The 18,194-nt window shown below is 40.5% G+C and overlaps 1 protein-coding gene and 2 long non-coding RNA genes across 4 annotated transcripts in view; 1 reads left to right on the forward strand and 2 right to left on the reverse strand.

The window, feature by feature from the left end:
• dennd4c (DENN/MADD domain containing 4C) overlaps positions 1–18,194 on the forward strand; it is a 205,021-nt gene that overhangs the window by 72,235 nt on the left and 114,592 nt on the right. The window lies entirely within an intron of this gene.
• On the reverse strand, positions 10,997–12,709 carry LOC146521740 (uncharacterized). Its single transcript, XR_014873291.1, has 2 exons — positions 11,178–12,709; positions 10,997–11,094 (listed from the first exon to the last, which is right to left on the reverse strand). It is a non-coding gene; the product is annotated as an uncharacterized LOC146521740 (long non-coding RNA).
• On the reverse strand, positions 15,666–17,318 carry LOC146521741 (uncharacterized). The gene is made up of 2 exons (XR_014873292.1): positions 17,042–17,318; positions 15,666–16,958 (listed from the first exon to the last, which is right to left on the reverse strand). It is a non-coding gene; the product is annotated as an uncharacterized LOC146521741 (long non-coding RNA).

Below are 18,194 nucleotides of genomic sequence, written 5' to 3' on the forward strand. Positions count from 1 at the left end.
GTTTGTTTCAACATACCAACGTGTACATAATAAGCTAATACTCCTGTGTGCTATACACTACAGTGTACGCTGTACACCTACTTACTGGTTTTGTCGCATCAGTCTGTGTCTCTGAGTTAACTTGTGTTTCTCCTACAGCTCCGGACCGCTAAAAATGCGCGTGCTCTTTGTGAGCTCGTTCCCGGCTCGTAACCAGCGCGTTCTGCCGTCAAGGGCGATCATTGGTTAAATGTGATCATGTGACTGATGCAAGCCAGATCCTTTTATTTAGCAAAACTGTGATTAATAGTTAAATATTATTGTTGAGGGGCACAGACAGGACTCCGCACGCACACACACATTAAAAAAAATAAATATATATATTTTTTTAAAAAGTTGCCTCAACAAAAGGGCAGTTTGGGCACCCATCAGGAAAGGGGCGGGTGCTCAAGCCCCTCTAGCCCCCCCCCCCCCCTCTGCACGTGCCTGTGTGTGTGTGTGTGTGTGTGTGTGTGTGTACAGAGAGACAGCCAGGTTCATAATAGATATGAGGAAGTTTTTTTTCAAAAAAAGGAGCCACATTCAGGTAAAAGTGTAAAATCAAATGATCCGTCAATAAAGGATAATGTTGGATCAGTGTTTTAGTATTTATATCTTTTATTAGATGTTCATGTGGTTTGGTTATTTTCCTTATGGTTGAAAGTAAACTGAGAGAGGACTTTTTGTTAGTGATCTTAATAGAATCTTTTTCATATTAATGTAATTTTTCATCTAATTGAATACAATCTATTTGTGTATGATTGTCAGTCCAAAGAGGGAGAGAGGAAAGAGGGGAACGTGAGGAGAAAGTACAAGGTCAGTGACAGGCACAACAGAAACTGTTAAACTGACAAAGAAAAAAAAAACACAACTTATTTTACTCACACAATCTGGAAGTTGTGTCCTCCCTATATTAAAGCTGCTATACAGAATCTGCAAAACAAACTGGGTTGAAACATTTTTGACCCTCTTTAACAACATTCCAACATAACATTATAATTGATTGGGGAGATTAAAATTAATTATATATTTTTATGTGGTTCAGCCACAACTTTACTAAAACCTCAGCCAGTAACAGGTAGGCCAACTTTTGGACCGTCCAGTTGTCTGTATGACTGCCGCAGTACGTACATCACATTTGCACACTATCAGAAAGAGCCAAACAGCCCTGGTGGAGTGAGGAGCTGTAAAGAGAAGCAGATGCTCTGTTTATATTCTAAAAATGTTTTAAGCTTGTTTCAAAGATTCTGTACTGCAGCTTTAAATGTTTTCCAAAAGCACACATACACTTATCAGTGTTTCTCAAACTTTTTACAGTGTGTACCACCTGAGAAAAATGTCAAGCTCTCTCAAGTACCACTATGAAAGCATGAAACTCATAAATCTTACAACACAAAATTAGTATTATTAAATTAGTATCTGCAGTAAAGATTTTTTTCATACATTGTATACATGCTACCACAGGCAAAGTTGCCTCCATTTTTATAGTTTTTATTAATATTTTGTAATAATCTTTTCTGTTTTGGGAGTGTTTTTTATGTATCTGTATTATACTGTTTACTTTTTACTCACTATTGGCGTCATCCCCCCCCCCCCCAGTAATTAAGGTTAGGATATGTATTTTTTTTTTTATTCCAATCCATTCTTCTTTTGCAGCATTTAAATAACCTTTATCAGATTTGATGGTTTTGTTCCAGACTTTTCAAAAAAGTGTTCTGGTTTTCTTTCACAAATGTGAAATTTCAATTGTGTGAAAATATACAAAACAGTGATGTCGTGTTTTGTGACGAGGACCCAGGCACAGAGAGACTTGATGAATTTAAGAATCTTATGATTTAATAAAGAAATTTGCAGACAGACTGTTTAAATGCACCAAGGAGACAGTCATAGAGAACTCGGGACAACTGGAGACATTTAAGGATGCAGGGACTGACAGAGACAGGGAAGAAGTCTCATCGTGACGTGTAAAGTTTATCTTGCTTGGCTGGGCAGCTCTCTGGGTGCTCAGCACCCCCAAAGCTCTAATCCTAGAATCGCCCCTGGTTAAAAGTCAGTGTAAAGTTTGTTAGTCACGCAGTGAAGACTTAACTCCACACAGTGTTGATTACCAGTCCGCAGGCGTGTGCGGCCTCAGAGCTCTGATGCACATGGAATTTGAGCCACAGGTTCAGTAGGAGCCCTTGATGAACTCTTTAGGGCCCATTATGTCTTTGGTACATCATACAGTTCATCCCTGACCAACTTTTTTTACTTTTCTGCAAACAACTACGACATTGGGGAAATGTCATATTGCTTTCTCTAGTGAGCATCATAGAACTGTGAATTGTAAAGGTTTGTTACGTTAATTAAATGACACTGAAATGAGAAACATAATAAATGCTGTTACTTTAACCTGTATATTTGTTGTCATTTCCATAATGTAGGATAGATCAGTTATTTAGTAATATAGCATCATAAGATGAATATGAAAAAATCACACTACAGAGAAATAAAAATGATATTATTACACATCAGTTATTATTAAACTAAATTTGGAGTAAAAATAGCTCTATAAAGTGTAATCAAATTACTCTGAACAGTGTGAATAACCCTCAGTGTTAAATATTTTTACACATTTTGTTGTTAATTTTGACACTAAATTGAGTACAATTAACACTGAAAAGTTAACACTGGCCATAGAGTAAATTTAACTCTAATTCTGAGTGGTCCGGGACATCATCATGTCTAACTTGCGTTATGATTGTGATAGAAAAGCAGCCTATAAAATGGCTAAATTGTGCATCTTAAAACAAAGTGCTTTATTTCAGAAAAAAAATAGCAGCAGCTTGAGTTTCCCTTTTTCTTTACCTTTTACATCTCGTCTCAATACATTTTCAACAGATAACATCAAAACATCTTAACAATTTTACAGTTTCTTTCTTTCCCCCTTATATTCCACTTCCCCACTTTGTTGTTCAGTGAGAGAATTGAGCTTTAGTTTGCCCTTCCAGGATTTTAAATCTGGGCTGAAATGGTGTCAGGGCCATTCTCATACACATGTGTAGGTGCTCATTGGTGAGCCTGGAACGATATTTAGTTTTTATTATGTTCATTGTGGAGAAAGCTGCCTCACAGCTGTATGTGGAGCCAAACATGGTCAAGATGTACAGGGCTACTTTTCTCAAATTTGGGAAAGCTGTCTCAGAGACCATTTGGAGCCAGAAAGTGGCAGGTTCAGTTCTTCCAAACTGCTCTTTCAGGGCCACATCTGCTTGGAGATCAACCTGTTGCATTTGAAGAGGCCCAGCATTTGCCCACTTGAAGTGCTGTGTGACTTCCTTTGAGAACCCTCTGACATCAGTGATGAGAAATGGGTTCTTTATGAACATGGTGAGCTGCTGTCCAAAGCTGAAGCTATCAAAACGTTTGCTGAAGTTTTCAATCAGCTTATCAACAAAGTCAACAAAAGAGGACACATCTCTCTGTCCCTGAACCTGTTCCTGAACCTGCGCTTTGTGCGCAGAGCTTCATTTACATTAGTCCTTCATCAGTCCTTCATGCTCATGTCTAGATTAAATGTCAATCTTAGGAATTCAGGAATGCTTTGGGAGAAAGGGGAAGAGAAATTTCTTTTCTTCAGAGAACCTTAATCTCCTCATTCTCAAATTGTTTCAGAATTAGGAAAACAGTTCTGATCAGGGGCGGATAGTAAAACTTTGTACCATCTCTGGGAGCTGCCAGGATCTAGAAAAAGCTCCTCTACTGAGACAAACCCAGTGTGTCTGATTACGGCAGTGGAAAATAGAGCAAAAGGGGCAGGTGCTAATTTTTATTTATTAGTATTTTATTTATTTATATTTTAAACATTCAGGGACGGGTGTCTGTGAGTCAATGACATCCGATGAGTCCAAAGCAACTTGTTTCATTCAAAAAAACGTTTTACTTATGACTTATGATTTGTTCTTCCCTCTAACAGACTTGAAGCTGCAATGGACGGACACGGTGAAAATGCCACTCCGCTGTATGTCCTGTGTGTGTATTCCTGGTTTCGTTTCCATCTCATCTACCACCAGACTGATGGACTGGCTGTGATACTTTATGGTGACAGAGAGAAGCTTGCTGCGATATTCCTGCAGAGGATGGTGACGGAGTTCTTCAGGAACTGGATTCACAGGCCTGAGTGACCAAGACCATCAGTGACCTGTGTTTGCAGAGCCTCTGCGGGACTTCCAACACAGTCCTCTGGTGACGCCTGATGGCCAAAAGTATGAAGAGCAGCTTGAATCTACAAAATGACCTGCTTCATTATGACCGCCCACTCTAGAGTAGAGTTCACAATTCTGTCTGATATTGGGCCGCCGTTGCTTTGCTTTTTGGGAGGTGAAAAAATTGTTATGTCTATTTGTTTAATAGATAAATTTGGTCAATAAACTTTGCTTATGCGCCATGGTGTGGTCTTTCTTTACTTGTGCCTTCTTGATGTTGGTAAATACAATACATGAAAAATACATACATATAATAATGTACAACACATTATGGAGTACGCTTCTGCTGTGAGGTCCTGCCTCCATGAACTCATGCAATTAATCACTGGACAGAAAGACAGCTGTGTGTATAAATAATATGATATTGGGCCAATTTTCTTATACATATTTTTGACCAGGAGGTAGAACTGATTGTGAACTGAAAAGGTAAAATGCTTATGAATTTGTAAAGTAAAAACGTGATGCATTTAAGGTTATCCGTTTGGTTTTTATTTAAGAAGAGAATTTGTTCCACTGTGCGATTGCTGAGTTTCTTTTCTTAGAGATAATTTCTTCTGCATTAGAAAAAATGTGGAACAAAGAGGCTGGCGAGCCCAGAAACTGCAATGCAAGTTGGTAGAGATGCAGGTATATGGTCTTCCTGGTGTCACAGACGATCAGCTAAAACTATTAAACAAATTAAATTACTGCCAATTTTGTACAATAATATTTTAAGATTATTTTAAATATAAAATTGATATTTTTTATTATATTACATTTAAACAGTCAAATGGAAATCTTTTAATGATACTAATATTATGAAAAGTACATTTTTGTTTTGTTAACACATATGTTAAGTTTTTTATATTTTCAGATAAAATAAACACAAAAATGGTGTTAAAGGGAGATTTATAACAATAACTAAAGTTTTTACAGTTTTCTCAAGCTGTAAAAATTACGAATGAATGAATAAATAAAAATTAGCACCTGCTCCTTTTGTGCTTTTTTCCACTGCCGTAGTACTCACACACACACACACACACACACACTGGGTTTTAAAGAAAACACATTAAGAATAGCTATATTAGATTTATATTATAAATATGACAAAATGCTGATTTTAAATCAAAACAAAATTATTGTATCTGTACAATTTAAACATTTAACAAACTTTCTCCTTTGCACAGAATTGATAGACAAACAAACTAAAGCATCATAAATACATTATTTTATTTTATTTTATTTTATATTTATTTATTTATTTTCTAATTACTTCGTTATTGTAGCACTAGGAATAAAATAACAAGGGAAGGACTCTGGATCAGCAAAACAACAATGAAGCAGACCAGCCTGTGGTTATGAATGCTTGCAATCAATTGTTAGGAGATGGACTAAGCCAAGATCAAGTATGTTTCACACACTTTATACTGTCACAAGGTGGTACAAACCTTTTTGCCAACTTCGCAATAGATTTAAACAAATGTTATCATTCATGCATCAATAATGCGCATTTGACTGAAGATGTCACTTGGATGAGTGACATAATGTGCACACATCTTTTAAAGATATGGAAATTGAGTACATACAAGCTGTATATTAATTTTTATAATCACAATGACGCCCGAACCAAATGGTGGTTCATGGGAGTTTGCCCAACCAGTCTACATGTGTTTTGTGGACTTGGAGAAGGCATTCGACCGTGTCCCTCGGGGTGTCCTGTGGGAGGTGCTCCGGGAGTATGGGGTGTCTGGCCCATTGGTCCTTACACGACCGTTGCAAGAGCTTGGTTCGCATTGCCGGCAATAAGTCGGACTTGTTCCCGCAGGGTGATGGGCTCCGCCAGGGCTGCCCTTTGTCACCAATTCTGTTCATAATTTTATGGACAGGATTTCTAGGCGCAGCCAAGTGGCGGAGGGCTTTCACGTAGGTGGCCTCAGAATCTCATCTCTGCTTTTCGCGGATGATGTGGTTCTGTTGGCTTCATCGGGTGAGGGCCTCCAGCTCGCACTGGAACAGTTCGCAGCCGAGTGTGAAGCAGCGGGAATGAGGATCAGCACCTCCAAATCTGAGGCCATGGTTCTCAGCCGGAAAAGGGTGGAGTGCCCACTCCGGGTCGGGGATGAGTTCCTGCCCCAAGTGGAGGAGTTCAAGTATCTCGGGGTCTTGTGATGGCAGAAGGGAGTCGGAGATCGACAGACGGATTGGTGCTGCGGCCGCAGTGATGTGGAGGCTGCACCGGTCTGTCGTGGTGAAGAGAGAGCTGAGCATAAAAGCGAAGCTCTCAATTTACCGATTGATTTACGTCCCTACCCTCACCTATGGTCACGAGCTGTGGGTAATGACCAAAAAATGAGATCGCGGATACAAGCGGCGGAAAGGAGCTTCCTCCGAAGGGTGGCTGGCCTCTCCCTTGCGTTCACCGAACGCGATAGACGCAACCAAAACGCGCCAGACGCCCCTAGCTTGACGTGCACATTCGCAACGCACGTCCAACGCCAATTATTCGTGTGTGAAAATATGCAATTTTGAAGCTTGTGAAGCAGAAATGTGGGAGGAAGTAGTGCCAGACGGTATGTTTGCAAGATGGCAGCTGTCAATCTAGCGTTTGGAGGGAGAGTCTCCCTTCTCTATTTACTGTGGAGAGCAGAGCAGCGGCGTAAAGGACGTCCTCACAGTACCTGGGTCCATCAGGTCCTCCAGAAGCATGAGCAGTTTGGTGAGTTTCACCACTTGCTCCATGCAGGAGCTGCGTCTGGATGACGGCCGCTTTCAGCGATACCACCGTCTTTCCCTCGCCCAGTTTGAGGACCTGCTGTCCCGCGTGGGTCCAAGCATCGCCCGCCTAGACACCAACTACAGGCGCTCAATCCCACCTGCAGAGCGCCTGTCCGTCTGCCTGAGGTTAGTAAAAGTCTTTAATACGGTAGTCCTTTATTGATACCTGTGCTAATATATGCTAAACTATCAGTTTATACACTGATAACATGGATGTGTATGTTATCAGTGAATGCCATCGGTGTTTACTGATAGCAAACTGTGGTATGGAAACGACTGTTTATAATATTTCTAGTGATACTCAGAAGGTCTATCTTATAAAGTCCTTTTTTTTATTTAGACCTGGTTTAATTCTGGTATAGAACCCGTTGAATATTTGTATACAATCCCTGCAGCTGTCAGACTCTATAACAGGGGTCACCAGCCTTTTTTTTTTTAAACTGAGAGCTAGATAAAATTGTGAACAGTTTGGTTCATCTTTAGTTATATGATAATAACTATCTTGATATGCTATGTCTTATCACAGGTTGATTTTTCAAAAAAGGCCTGGGTCATGTAGCAGCCAACAACTCCTCCAGAGAGGCTGTCCTGGTGAGTGAGAAGTTCATGGCCCACTTCTTGGCGGAGGGAGACGCCAGCATTATTGATTTGCCGGTGTGAGAAAAAGCATGTTAATATTAAGGCCTGGAGTGATTTTGATATGCATGTACAATGTTTCTATATATTCTGAGAAGTTGAGGTCTACAGGACCATGAAACTCACCTTAAAACTGTAAGTACAGCAGCAAATGTTTCAGATGTGTCAGGATTTGAAGGATTTGGCCAAAATAGGAGACTTTTTGTTTTGCTTTTGTTTTTTGAGTAAGAAGGGCAGCAGAATTCAGCACATAGTTTAATCTTACTAAGTCAGTTTGGCTGAGTGAATAAAAGCAGTAAAACATGAAAGGATACTGTCCGAGGTGGAGATACCTTTGCGTTTGTCACAGATACGGACAATGTCCTGAAATATGCTGTGAAACAATTTTGAGATGTCCCCTAAACAGAAGTTCAGTCATGAAGAACTTTAATAATACCGTTTGTTCAAAGAAAACTATTTAAACATATTTAAACGATGCCTTCTCTGTGCAGTTAATTAATGGTGAAATAAAAAAATGTCATATAGGCTTTTACAAGTCAACAAGTAAAAAAAATAAAGAGGACGGTTGGTCACGTCATTTTCTTGTTATGATGTGATTCACATGTTTCTAACTTTCGTACTGCGGTAACCAACACATAACCGCAAGGGAACTAAAACACGAACACGACGGAGGGAAAACACACACCGGATGCCGATGCCATTTTTCACTAACATCCCTCACATTACATTTCTCACACAGTCATCTCGGCTGTGATACACTCACTCACATTATCCAATGACACATCTGTATCTTTTGCTTGTTTCTCCTCCTCTTCTTTTCTCTTTTTTCTAAACTGAGGACCTGATGGCTTTGAACTTTTCTTGTCCATCTTCCATTGGTTTAAATTTTGCACTCCAGTATGAACACCCACCCCCAAACCCGAGGATCACCACAACATAACCTAACACACCTACACCTTAGTTCACAGATTCACTTTGTCTAGTGTATTTCTGGGATTTCACACAACCCAGGATTCAAATCATGAATACATAATGGGCTTGGATTTACAACATTAAGAATGAAATGTGCTCTATTTGGAAGCAGCTGCCCCCCTCCCCTTTCGACGGGCTGTGTGTGAGACTTTAAATCATCAAACTGTAAATTATAAATTTGAAATTGTTATTGATCCCTTTACCCCGAGTCCTAAAGTTTATATTTATTTTCTTACTCTTCTTATATTTATTGTTTTTTTTCTTGCACTGCTGTAACTGAAGCCTCGTCGTCTCGTCTCTATATACTGGACTGTATGTAGCGGAGATGACAAAGTTTACTTTGACTTCAGCAGCGAGCAGGCGCACCGAGGGCTCTCGCGCTCAGTTTTTGCGTATAGAATTTCAAAAAAACATCGGTGCAAATTATAAGTCTGTATCATAATGTCTGGTGTTTTCGTGTTTTCGTGTTTGTTGTTTTGTTTTTATTTTCTTTCATTTTGCGAGCAGGTTATTAAATGCCGCTCCAGCCAGCCAGAGAATCCTTCGCCGCCCCGCCCTCTCCTCCCTGTGCCACAAGCAGCAGGCGCTGGCTGATGTCGGGGCAGCATGAGTACGAGCAATTCTTTTTTTTATTTTATTTTTTGCTGATGCCCGTGATGCCGCTCCCCACCACGATGCCGCCCGGGCAACCGCCCGTGTCGCCCGTATCAAAAACCGCTACAACATAACATAACATAACATAACATAACATAACATAACATAACATAACATAACATATTGGAGCAGGATCGACATGTAGGGAAACCTCATAGCGCTAACCTCATCATCAGTCGCCTGTTTAAAACTATTTGACTTCTTTGTAAAAAGCAAAAAAAACAAAAAAGAAAGACATAAAATAGTTTGAGATACTGCTCTTCTGTTCTTATTCTGTTATCGAATTTCTTGATTTTTATTTATTGAAAATGCTGTCACCTATGATGTAACAGGTTACCTCATAACACTTGTTTAATCAGATACCGTATCTCCTATAGCCCTGCCCTGCAGCACTATTAGTAGCAGGAGCAGCAGCAACATTGTAACCATGGTCCGCGCTTTGTGTTTATGTCTTTTTTGCGCTAGATTCCAAACTGCAGGTTTTGTCTCTCTAGCCAAACTTCACTGAACCAGCAGCAAAAGAAGAAATGTTGTCATGAATTCCCTCTTACTTTAGCTGTTTTGCTTCCAACACAATAAAATCACACTTCATGCACAGCGCTCTCTCTCTCTCTTTCTCTCTGTACTTCAAAAAACAATTTCCCATCTCAAATCTCTTTTTTCTGCATTATTCATTCGCGTATTACTCACCAGTCTACCGCTGTCGGCCGCTGTCTTTCTTTCTTTTTTTGTTTTACTTTAATGATCCCGGACAAGAAAGCCTAATTTCTGCTGTTCAATACTGAAGAAATTTAAACTTTTGTAAAATGATGCAAAATTGAAAAACGTTTGGCTGTGTTTCTAAAACCTCTGTAACTTTGGTCTGCTTCGCTTCATCGGGTAATGTTCATGTATTGATTCATGTTTTTCTTCAGTTTTTGATCTACTGCAGAAGATTTTTAAGGTTACTGTAGTATGATGCGATTCCATGTTAGATTCTTGATGAATGTGTGTTGTTGTTATTCAGCCTGGTCCTATGTGCCCCTTTTTAACTTTAAGCACCCTCCCCTTCGGACATCTCTGCACAGCCCTGATTACATGTCTGTATTGTACAGTTTAGCTGCTGCAGTTTAGCCCTCTGTCCTGTAACAGAGCTGCTCAGGGCGTCTGCAGGCTCATAATAGACAACCTGTTAGTCTAGCTGTTGTCCATAATAGATATCAGTTTGGCTTTAAAAATTGAAGTAAAAATTATAAAACTCAAACCTCAAACACTCAGTGGATGTTTCACTGATGCACCTCCAGTGGAACCAGATCCCACAACAATGTGTGCTCTTAATCTGGCAGGAAAGGAAATGTTACTCACGTGGCGCTTTATGATTAACAAAATATAATTAAAACATTTTAACAGCTGTAGGTTAGTCAGTTTGTGGACATTTAATTTTGCATATGAGACACATAAACACCCAAAAAGTTGATTCTGTTCATCTGGATGTAACGTTTTCAGTGGGAGAAATGTTTCTTCACTCATCCAAGTGACTTCTTCAGTCTCAGCTGACGGCAGGTTTCCCCAATCTTATAAACAGTACATTTGCACAATGATGTTTTTTTTTTTATCATTAATTTGCAAATTGTCATGACCATTGATCAAAAACCGTTGATCAATGGTCATGAGTACCATTCACAAAGAGTTGGGGAATGGCTGCTATCACTTCTACCTCTTCTTAAAGTCAATAAAGAGTTCTTTTACTGATGGCATGAAGTTGGCTTTAATGTTAGTTGTAAGGTCTTGGGGTTGTTACAGCTTCACCTTGATCACAAACTACGCCACCGTCGAACTAAAACATAACATAAAATTCAATGAAATAGTAAGACGAGTGAAATAAAGACATAAAATGATCTATATAACATACAAACATACCTCGCTGGCTGACCCATGCTTTGAGGCAGAAATGAGCACTTTACAGATACTTTTAAGAACAACTTTCTCTTAATTAAATTGGCTTCTCTTGCTTCAACTTGCCATGGGCGTGCACATGAACATGGGCGTGCATCTCCCTCAGGTGCACCAGTGGAACCAACATGCAGTACAATAGTTCCTACATGAGAATTTTCACAATAAATGACCTAATGGCATATAAAATATGCATAGTGCAAAACAAAATACATTAACTGAAAGTAAGGCAGTAAAACTCCCACCAAATCACAAAACTATTGTGATTTCTACTTAAACACATTATAATAGGAACATGTTTACATTTTAGCATTTATTCTGCTTCTAGCAATAACACAGTTTTGTGTACTGGCCTATCAAGATACACTGGTTTGACAGTCCTTTTCCCATCCTTATCCAAGGTTGAATCACTGAGGAAAAGCTTAACCTTTCTAATTCTTCCATCTGCACTTGGATATACCTCTGTTACTTTTGCCAATTTCCACTTGTTCCTTGGAGAATTGTCCTCTTGGAGAATAACAATGTCATTCACCTTTGCATTCCTTTTATCTCTTTGCCAGATTTGTCTCTGTTGAAGATTGAGAAGGTATTCCTTTTTCCACCTTGTCCAGAATTCATTGGCCAAAAACTGAACTTGGCGCCATCTCCTTCTTAGGTACAGGTCCTGGCTCACAAATTCACCAGGAGGAGGTAGAATAACACTGGACTTCATCATGAGAATATGATTCGGTGTAAGAGGCTCTAAATTTGGATCATTTGGCTTGACTTCCGTAAACTTGCCATTTTCAACGGGTAGCTCGCTTTGCCACAAAAATTCTGGACCTTTAAACCAGTTAGAGTTGAGTAGCTGTTGGACAGTGAGCCCTCTTGATGTATGGTCTGCGGGATTACTTTCAGATGGTACATGATGCCACTGTCGTGGGTCTGTGAGTGACCGTATCCTTTGAATCCTATTTGCCACAAACACGTGAAATCTCTTTGCATCATTATTCACGTATCCCAACACTACCTTGGAATCTGTCCAGAAGTGTTCTTCAAGATCACTTATCTCCAGTTCATTTCTTAACATTGCACTTGTTCTTGCTGCAACAACTGCAGCCGTTAATTCAAGTCTAGGGACAGTAGTGACCTTGGTTGGGGCTACACGTGCCTTTCCCAGGACTAGGGCACAATGAACATCACCCTTTGATGTTACTGTTCTTAAATAACTACACTCTCCGTAGCCTGTCATACTAGCGTCTGAAAAATGGTGTAATTCACACTGTGCAATGTCTGTGTTTGCAGGTAAGACATGTCTTTGAACTTTCACCTTTGACAGGTTTTGAAGATCTAGGAGCCAGGATTCCCACTGTGTGCTGAGATCATCTGAGAGTGGCTCGTCCCATCCAACTTTCTCTTGACATAGCTGTTGCAGGATTTGCTTTCCTCTTAGGATGAACGGTGCCACAAATCCCAGTGGGTCATACACTGATGCTATTGTGCGCAGGATTCCTCTTCTTGTCATTAGGTGCTCTTTTACAGTTATTCTGAACTGAAACTCATCAGCAGAAACGCACCACTGAACACCAAGAGCCCTTTCCATTAATGGCTCTCCAAGTGCCAAATCTAAATCTTTAATACTTTCGGCACACTCTTCTCTCGGCAATGACTTTATCACATTTTCACTGTTTGATACGAACTTGTGTAATCTTAGTTTACCTGTGCTACACAGTTCTCTTGCCTCTTTGACTAGTTTTATGGCTTCTGGTTCTGACATAACACTAACAAGTCCATCATCTACATAAAAGTTCCTTTGAATGAACCTTACAGTGTTTGGAGTGAACTTTCCCTCACCTTGCGTGGCTAGATGTTTTAACCCAAAGTTGGCACAGCCAGGAGAAGAAGCAGCGCCAAAGAGATGAACCTTCATTCGAAAGACTGAGGGTGGAACGCTTAGGTCACCATGCTCCCACCATAGGAAGCGTAAGTAGTCCTGGTCTTGAGGTGTTACATGGAACTGGTGAAACATGCGTTCCACATCGCACATTACAGCAACGGAGCCCTTCCTGAACCTACAGAGCACTCCCACCAAAGTGTTTGTGAGGTCAGGCCCTGTAAGCAGGTGCGTGTTCAGTGAGGTGTCTTGATATTGTGCAGAGCAGTCAAAGACTACACGTATCTTGCCGGGCTTCTGAGGGTGGTATACCCCATGGTGGGGGATATACCAAACAGGGGTATTACAGAGTTCTTTCTCCGGCACTTTCTCTGCGTCACCACATGCTATCATGTTCGCCATAAAATTTGCATAGTCTGTGTAGTACCTTTGGTCCCTTTTGAATCTGCGTTCGAGACTACTTAAACGTTGCATTGCACCTGGCATGTTATTGGGAAGATTTGGTCTGTCGCTTTTGAAAGGCAGTGGCATTTCATAGTGTCCATCTAGCTTTTGCTTTATTCCTTCTTGTAGCTTTGTAATAAAGCGAACATCTTCTTGCGAAATGCTTGTCTCTTCCACTGCTCTCTCTGTAAAGTCTGATTCAAGTGCTTTGATTACATCTGGAAATGTTACTTCCTTTATTTGTGTCTTGCAGATGTAATGAACCTTATTCTTTAGCTTTGTGGGTGGCTCAGTCTCTGGTATAACTTGTTTTACAATGATGCGGTGACTTACTCCAATTACATCATTACCCGTATCACATGAATCACAGTAGCTGATGATGCTCCAACCCAAATCTGTTCTCTGAGCGTACGGCTGGTTTTCTTCACCACATACGACCTCTCTGGGCATTAAGGCTTGTGTGCAGTTGTACCCTAACAGGAGTCCTATTTCACAGTCCAAAGGGGGGGCAATATGTTCAGTGAGATGCTCCAAATGTGACCATGCCCTTGCAGTGTCTGGAGTAGGAATATGACTACGATTAGCGGGTATAAAGTCCCGTGTGTAAACAACTGGTACAGTGAGTTTCTTCTTGGAAAACAGTCCTCTTATTTGCAGAGATTCAAGTTTTGTGCATGGTACAGTGGTTTTCTTGGATGACATTGTAGATAGATTGAGCTTAACTTGAGTTTTGGTTGTGTCCAAGTTGTTTGCTACTTCATTAAGAATAAATGAAGAATCACTCTGTGTGTCCAGCAGAGCGTAGATCAGTACTTCTTTACTTGGCTCATTTTGTGTGGATACGTAGACTGGTACTATTGCAGATGTCTGTGTGTTTTTACTTTCATGAGTCACTCTATTAGATGTGGTCTCATTGACTGTGTCTTGTGACTGTGTTACCTGATGCTGGGTTTCCTTCAGTTCACTTACTTGTTGCTCTTTAGGTGGTTCTTTCTTTGTCTCTTGTCTTTGTCTTTCTTCATGCAGGCATGTAGGATGCCGTTTTGAGCATGTGTTGCATGTCATCTTGTTGCTGCAGTTCTTGGAGAAATGGCCGCTGTTTAAACAGCCAAAACATAATTTTTCACCTTGAATGAATTTGACTCTCTCAGCGACAGGTTTCTCAGTGAACTTACGACACTTGTGTAAGCCGTGTCCTGCTCTTTTACAAAACACACAAGAGACCATGCTTCTTTCAGTAGAGTTAGTTGTGAAGATTTTCACTGTATCTTGTCTCTTAGGAATGGATGTAGGTTGAGGTTTTGTCTTTGGTTGGTCAAAGTCACTTTGTCTTATGGCTTGGTATGATGTAATGGGATTACATGCGATACTTGCCTCCATTGACAGGAATGTTACAAAGTAACTGAAACGTGGGAATCTTTTGTGCTCCAGCTGGTACTCTGTAGCCTTTCGGTTCCACCTGTTACTTAACCAATCTGGTAGTTTAGCAGCAAGTCTTTGATTCTCAATGCCATCATTGAGAAAGTTCAGATTCTCATTATTAGTCATTGCAGATTGGCAACTTTGTAAAAAGTCCACAAACGTTCTTAGCTCTGCACTATTCTTTCCTGTCACCTTTGGCCAGGTATGTAACTTGTCTCTAAAGGCCTTAGCAATGACAAAAGGCTCTCCATAACGTTCATTGAGCATATTCCATGCTGCCTCATATGAGTCTTCAGAGCCAATCAGAAAATAGCCATCTAAGGCTTCCTTAACACAGCCACCAACATACTTCTGTAGAAAAAATATCTTTTCGGCAGTGGGAATGTTCTTTCTCTCTATTAGAGTCTGAAAGGATGCCTTCCAATGCTTAAACTTAAGTGGATCCCCACTAAATACCGAGGGCTCTGGAATAGGCAGTCTATTAGCTGACATAGCTTCTGCCAAAACCTTTACGAGCTCACCTGTGCTCTCATAAGTGACATTTAACTCTCTTTGTGGTTGTAAGGGTTGATTAGCAGTATTCTTGGACTCTGTTACCTGTAAGTTTGCAGGGTTTAGAGTGACTCTTTCTTGCTTTACTGAAACATAGTCCTCCTCATAAACTTGTAGTTTTGCCTGTGCTGCCTTGAGTCCTTTCAGATTTTCCAATCTTTCAATTTCTCTTCTTAAGTCCTCAACTGACCTTCTCCTTGCAGCACTTTCCTCTTGTTGTCTCTTTATCACGGCCGCTTTCGCCTTTTCTCTTTGTAACTTGCGCTCAGTTTCCTCCTTTTCCTCTAGGAGACGTTGTGACATTGCAGCAGATGCTTGCTCTGCGGATATGCGTTTTTCTTCTTCTTCAAGCATTTGCATTCTTTCTCTGTACTTCTCTTGTTCTGTCATTATCTGAAGCACAGCCTTTGTGGCTTCATACTCTGCTGCAGCTTCTTGTCTTTTGGAGGAGGAACCATTAGAAAGAACTGTATTGGCTTTAAATGGACTATGAACTGAGACACTAACAGAGCTAGAGGATGTAAATATAGAGCCTGCATCAGGCCATACAATCTCCTCTTGAGTTTCTCCTTTAATGTGACATTTGATCTTCTGCAAAACTACTGTAGTCACTGATGTGCATTTGTCTAGCTTGGAACGCATATCATGAGGTGGTCCATCCATTGCTCTGTATTCATCATAAATATCATTAAGCTCGGCTGCTTCTCTTTGTACAACGTTCATGTGACCTTCAAGAATGTCAGGTGGATCTCCCTTTATAACAGATTTTTTTGCCACTTTGATTAATGCTTTCCATCTGTCATAAATACTGTCCAAGTGACGTTGCAGCCCTTGTAACCTTTCTTTATGGAATTCTTTTCCCTTTTCTGTGAGCATGCGAGGCCTTTCACTTCTACGTTGCTCTATTTGCACTGTTTGCTCTAAAGAGGTTTCATCCACTTGCCTTGCAGCTTGTTCTGCACTGGGAGCTTCAATTTCTGTCTCATTTGTGTCTGACATTTTGATTTTCTTGTAATGCACTTATTTGTTGATCCAAAATCTCCTTTTAACTTGACTTGAGTAATGAATTGTGAACTTGGGTGCATTAATTCCCTTCTTGCTAACTTGTGATGCTGTTGTTGTCAGGCTTAACACAGTTCCTTATTGTTTCTTCCTCCTTGTGTCATCTTTCCAAACATGAACTTTAATGTCTGGCTTCTAGACATCTTTATGAAGAAGCAACTGTGAACTTGTGTGTCCATTAACATTTGCAGCAGCTTGGTCCTTGGTGCATTGGCACGATGTCACCACCAGGGGGCCGGGAATCATGCAGGTCCGAGTTCGACTATCACTTCTACCTCTTCTTAAAGTCAATAAAGAGTTCTTTTACTGATGGCATGAAGTTGGCTTTAATGTTAGTTGTAAGGTCTTGGGGTTGTTACAGCTTCACCTTGATCACAAACTACGCCACCGTCGAACTAAAACATAACATAAAATTCAATGAAATAGTAAGACGAGTGAAATAAAGACATAAAATGATCTATATAACATACAAACATACCTCGCTGGCTGACCCATGCTTTGAGGCAGAAATGAGCACTTTACAGATACTTTTAAGAACAACTTTCTCTTAATTAAATTGGCTTCTCTTGCTTCAACTTGCCATGGGCGTGCACATGAACATGGGCGTGCATCTCCCTCAGGTGCACCAGTGGAACCAACATGCAGTACAATAGTTCCTACATGAGAATTTTCACAATAAATGACCTAATGGCATATAAAATATGCATAGTGCAAAACAAAATACATTAACTGAAAGTAAGGCAGTAAAAGCTGCAATCACAGCATTGTAAGATGGTGACAGTTGTACCCTTAGGCCCCCTCCTCGATTCAGAGATGGTCTTTCCCTTTTAACATAAATGGCCTCCTTGACTCCGTGCTCAAACCAGCGTTCCTCCCCGTCCAGGATGTTACATCCTCATCATTGAAAGAGTGTCCACTGGCCTGTAGGTGTGAATAGACTGCAGAGTCCTGGCCTGACGAGGTAGCTCTCCTGTGTTGTGCCATCTGCTTTGCCAGAGGTTGTTTGGTTTCTCTGATGTATAAATCATGGCAATCCTCCTGGCGCTTAACAGTGTACACTATGTTACTCTACATTTTGTTTTCTAATATTTTGTCTATTTTAACTATAAATAAAATAATTAATATTGGAGCCAACCTGCCTCTGTGTGCATCCTTGAATATGTGCGGCCTCTTTTATTCCTTTAATCTATTTTTCTTAAATAGGAATTTCCTGGGGGTGAAATTCCCCTAGGTGGTGTTGTCATTTTATTACTCTTTATTTTATAACCCCGCCACGGTGTATGCAAACTCTGCTCTTATCCGTGCTTGTATGCAAACTCCCGCCCACCACCCTTTCGCGCGAAGAGGCCACTTCTCGCCAGGAACTGCATACACGCGCGGAAGACTTCACTTCTTACACCGGCTCAGGCAAACCTCGGTGACGCTTATAAAGGTCGAAACAGAAGAAAGGTTGGGGACCTGCCAATCTTTGACATAGTGTTTGGGGTTTAAAAGCCACAGAGACACGTTGTTTAGAAAAAATATGTCTCAGCTGTTCCGATACTCCTGACACGTACAGGATAAGCCAGCAGTTGTCCTTCTCTCCAGGAACACCTGGAGCTTTCTTTAGGTGCTTTCTCAGGGCATTAATA

The sequence above is a fragment of the Neolamprologus multifasciatus genome, chromosome 3 (genome assembly GCF_963576455.1).
Source record: "Neolamprologus multifasciatus chromosome 3, fNeoMul1.2, whole genome shotgun sequence".
Lineage (NCBI taxonomy): Eukaryota > Metazoa > Chordata > Actinopteri > Cichliformes > Cichlidae > Neolamprologus > Neolamprologus multifasciatus.